This window comes from Apium graveolens, chromosome 10 (genome assembly GCF_009905375.1).
Source record: "Apium graveolens cultivar Ventura chromosome 10, ASM990537v1, whole genome shotgun sequence".
Taxonomy (NCBI): Eukaryota; Viridiplantae; Streptophyta; class Magnoliopsida; order Apiales; family Apiaceae; genus Apium; species Apium graveolens.
This window is the reverse complement of record NC_133656.1, coordinates 15,655,273-15,660,734: the sequence shown is the minus strand read 5'-3', so window position 1 is coordinate 15,660,734 and position 5,462 is coordinate 15,655,273.

Here is a 5,462-nt window from a genome sequence, read left to right as displayed (position 1 = left end):
CGACATGCAAGCAATATTTAAAAAAAAACAAAACCATTAACCTAAGGTCATAAGCCATAACCATCCACCATGCTCAATTAACATATAAGAACATTTTAAAACACAAAATATGATCTTAACATATCATACCCATCATGAATAAATAATAAAAACCAAATATAGCAAAAATCAGAAAATTCGAAATTAAATCTGATAACATTAAATCGCAGATTACAGGGTCTAAAAGACGTCAAACGTCTTACAGATCAGTCGATGATAGCTTTAGCTAACATTTTTGTTCAGACGCTCGATGCCATATGAAATAGCATATTCGTTCGCCAAAATCAGACGTCAGACCCAGATTTCAGCAAATCCGCTGCATCCGATTCAGAATCGTATCAAATATGATTCTTATAATAAGAACAAACATAAAATATGTATATATCAGTATATATATCGATTATATAATCATCATATGATTATACAACTCTCATGAATATCATATATTCAAAACATATATATACATACGCATATATAAACATAACAAAATGTAAAACATACAAAATCGCATACATAACAGTCATGGAATATTATATACATGTTATCATCATAAAACCGGTAAACACATAAACGAATTAAACACTTTTCGCAAGTAGCTCTGATACCATTGAAGAGTTTCGAGCACATAAACGCAACGGAAACAGTAATTAAAAACGTAAAAAATCATAATTTTCGAAACCCGCCACAGGATCCATGTGAAAAACATATATTTAATTCGTAGATCAGATTGTTTACCTTAAGAAGCTTTACCAATTGGTTGACTAATGGAGATCCAAAGCTTTTTCAATCACCGCGCATCCCGCTCTCGTGATCTACGCTCTATCGGTATCCACGCGAATGCTTGAACACAAGGATTGGATGTGTACTAACATAAACTCGTTTCTTCTTGCTCTCTTCATCTTCTCTCTTGGTGGCTAGGGTTTTATTAAAAGTCTTTTTTCATACAAAAATCAGCCACACAAGAGATATTATATGTCACACCCCCAACTTAAACAGCAAAATAAATATAGCTATTACATTATTTTAATGAAGAATACACAACCAAATCCAAGATCTTACAGTTTCGGGTTTGGAACAGCCCAACACTACCAACTATTACATCTGATTACAAATACCGAGTCCTCACACAACTATTATTACCTATTCTACCTGAGCTCGAACATAAGCATCAGCATCACAGGTCTTACGGGCAGTCTGCTTGAATCTAACCATAGCTGCTAGCTGTAATATCAGGGTAAAGCAAGGAGTGAGCCAAATGCTCAACAAGTGCTAACAGTACGACACAAAACATAAATTGAGATATACTTTTAAGAATGACAATGGAAAGACATAACTAATGATAACGAGAGATAAAACTATGCGAGATGGCATCATTTTGCTTGCATCAAAACAATTTTAAAATCATGTCTTAATCAAAATCATTTTATGACGCTACGGATTACAGCCGGTGATCAGCCGCGAAGTAATCCCGAACCTTGCTGGGTTCTAAAACATTAACGGGAATCCCTAGGCAACTTTTAAGCCTAATATAAGTGTGGAAAGGACTCGCGTCTCAGTCCAGATCCACTATTCAAGAAAACATTTATCCCCCTTTGGGACTGAAAACCCACATTTTATTTATTTCAAAAGCTGATGCCGAATTGTAACAAATTCTCTTTTAACAGTAAATATTTTTATGAAGGGATTATAGATCAACTCAAAACATGGGAAATATGGTACTAAATCTCAGGGCCATGATTCACAAAACTTTACTCTATTAGGGTAACCAAAAGGTTTTCATATGTCAGAACTTGGATAGGAAAATATGGTGAGACTAATGGATAATATGAAGGGTAATGCCAAACTGGGCTCAAAGCAATGGTTTCTCGTCAAGGTACAGGTGTTGGATCATTAAGAAGATAAGCTTCACGAATACTATGGGTGTTAAGGTAATGATCTCTAGCTCAGGATGTATATATATATATATATATATATATATATATATATATATCAGAATTGTCAAGCTTTAGGATAGGAAAGAGGGTATCAATTAATGAGGAATCATGTTGGTAAGTTTCTGACTATCAGAGTTCAAGGTAAGGTTCTATAGGGGTTCAAGTATCAGGATGAGATATCAATACTTAGGAATCATCAGCATGTAATCAAGAGGATCAATCAAGTAATATAACAACTCTTTATTTTATCATGGCATTTAACTATCATGAAAAGACTTCTGAACTACTTGCAATACATACTCGAGGGTTCATGGCATTTCTATATAATTCAAAGATAAGCGAGAGATACGCTTGATTTAAACATATCAAAATGACTCAGGATAATTGCATCGATATATATGAACTGTTTATAGTAAATACGAAGGTCAAGTTGAATCACTTGCCTTGAGATAGGCTGGTCTGGTCTGACTGGTAGGAGCAACAACCGGAGCTTCACTCGACTTTTATGGCAAGTTTTCCCTCATCTCGAGATCCTAAATAAATTATAATAATCCTCATTATAATATATTCTCACCATCTTAACCTATTTACAACCCGAAATCAAACATGGATGGCACTTAGGCCTATACGCACCTAATTTATATCCACCTTTATATTTCAAATGTACACACGTAGCCACATAATCACATATCATATATTAATATCAAATAACAGCATATATACCATAATGCAACACTAGGCTTGGATGATCTCGACTCACCACTTAAGTTACTTGGTCGCTAAACTAGACAAAGTCTTCAGATTTTGGCTCCCTAACTCGATGTGCCTTTCCTAAATTATCCAAAACCTATTGACCCTCACTTGTGCCTTTTTCTCTACTGACCTTATACCATCTTACAACTATGGTGGTCGACCTAATACTCACTTCTAAGTATTCTAAAACTATGTGATAAGTGATAGTGCTTACTGGTGCAAATTTCAGAATGACAACTATAGTTTCTTGAGTGCATTAGGCACTCTTAAACTATAAGTTTTCCTTCAAAACTTTTACACAAGACTCTTCTGACCTAAGGGCATCTCACAAACTTGATGTGGATCAAGGGCCTGGCTTGGGCCTTCTTGGGCCTAAGCTAAAAGTCCAAGGTTCCCCTGCTTTTCTGGGCAGAAAACGCCCTGACTTGAATTAACTTGTGACACATGGTTCTAACTCATATCCTATGAACTATGGTTGGAAAAACTTCTCTGACACTCCCTCTAACTAAGGCCCAATAGGGCCTAATGAGGGATTACCCATGACATGGTCAAATCTCCCTATTTCTAAGTTGCAACAAAACTGTCCCCTGCTGGACAGATTTTGTTATTCTACTTATGCACCTAACCAAATGACATGAAAACCTCCAACCAACTCCTAAAACCTTTTGTATACTCCCAATAATAACTTCTGGTGGCTTGGGCCTCAAAGTGCACACCAATGACATGGTCAAAACTCACTCTAAACCTCAGGGTACTAAACTGATTTTCTGCAGAAACTATAACTCTCATTTTCCAAAGTTTTTGACTTGACAAACTCAACTAACAACAACTCAATACTTAAACCAAGACTTATACATGGTAGTCTACTGAACTAACTCCCTTATTCTCAAAATAACCTTGGTGAGATCATCCTTACCTAAGGTACAATTATGGCAAAACAAGAGAATCTACACTTCACAAATCACAAATCTTCATGCTTTTGAAACAACAAGGTATGCATTTTTATAAAAGATAATCACGAATTATTACCATGCAACAAGAAGCATAAATCAATATTAACACATTATACCTACTTAAATTAAGGCTCACTAACAAAATCTTTCTAAATGATCAAAATCTTACAACATTTTAAGAGAAATCATCATGCATGCATGCCTTCGGGTTTTTCAAACCAAAACAACACATTTTCTACATATATTCCATCTTAAAATTAACATGCAAGCCTAGCATAAGGTATACCTAGATGATCACTTAGCATGCAAGGAGTTTTATCAAATTTTCACCACAAAATTCAAGTCATTATCACATAGACATGCAAAAATTGATCAAAACAACAAGAATGATTTCAAGGACCATTCATTCGGCTCCCATATGGTTATGGCCGAATGAAATGGATGGAAATGGCCATTAAATCATCAAGAGTTTCCTTCTCATGACTTGGCACTTATCCATTCATTGTAGTCCTCTCAAAACAACCTTAAATCCATAAGAATCAAGATTGTATTTTGAGTTTCACTAAAACCTTTACATGCAACCTTTAAACTTAAACTTTCTACTCAAAACTCTTTTAAATATGAATGATCATGGTATGGGAGATAACATTTACTTGTATAAAGAGTAGAAGCTTGGTGGAGAAATGAAGAAAAAATGGGGAGGGGTGGTTCTCGGCTAAAGGCCGAGAGTGAGAGAGGGAGGGCCGAGAGTGAGGGAGGAGGAGGGAGAGAAGAATGAGTGTGGTGTGGGTGATGAGTGAAAATGATCATGTCTTTGCTTGTTTTTATGGTATTTGATTTGACAAAATGTGAGTGGAAAGGAGAATTGACAAGTCTATCCCTCCACTTATACTTGGTGCATTTTGCATGCAAGGGTAAAGAAGGAAATTTGCTAGAGAAATAAGAGTTAGTGGGGTTGGAATTGTCGTCTTTGTCCTTGAAAAGAATGAGAGGGTGGTTTGCATGCAAGGGCTTTCTTGTAATTTGCTAAATATGACAACTAAAATTTATAATGATTTATTTTTATAAAATAAAATACAAGTTCAAAAATTATAAAATTTATACCATAAAATAACTTGGATTTTTAGAGACTTTATAAAATCATTTTCAAAATTTGTGAACAAAATACCTTTTAAAAGAAAATTTTTCCAAAGCTTAGAATATTCCTTATAAATCAAAAATAAAAAAATTAAATAAACTCTTGCTTTGAAAAATCATATACTACACAAAGCAAATTTATAATGCAGAAATTTTCACTCACACTAGCGTACAATCATTGAATATATTTTCATTTGACTTTAATATTATACCAAATCCACAAATAATATTACATAAAATGCCGGTCGTAACATTATATAGAGAGGAGAAAAACGAATTATAACTCTTAATTAATTAGGAGTTATTATTAATTCGAAAATCCTATTTGTATTATAATTAAGTCTCACTTAATTATTTAACAAATAAATTTCATAATTAATATTAGTAAATTCGAATATCAATATTTTTCTAATTAATTAAGTCATACTTAATTAATATTTTAAATAATTCAAATTACTTTAATTTAATTTAAATCCAATTTAAATTAAATAATCCTTCAAGCATTCTTTGTGTGTGACCCTATAGGTTATTATTACGTTGGCAACGAGTTTTAAATCTAATTTAAAATCGTAAACAATGAGCGGCATCTAGTAATACATCATTGCTACCCAAGAAATAATAATTGAATCGGTGATCGATTAAACCT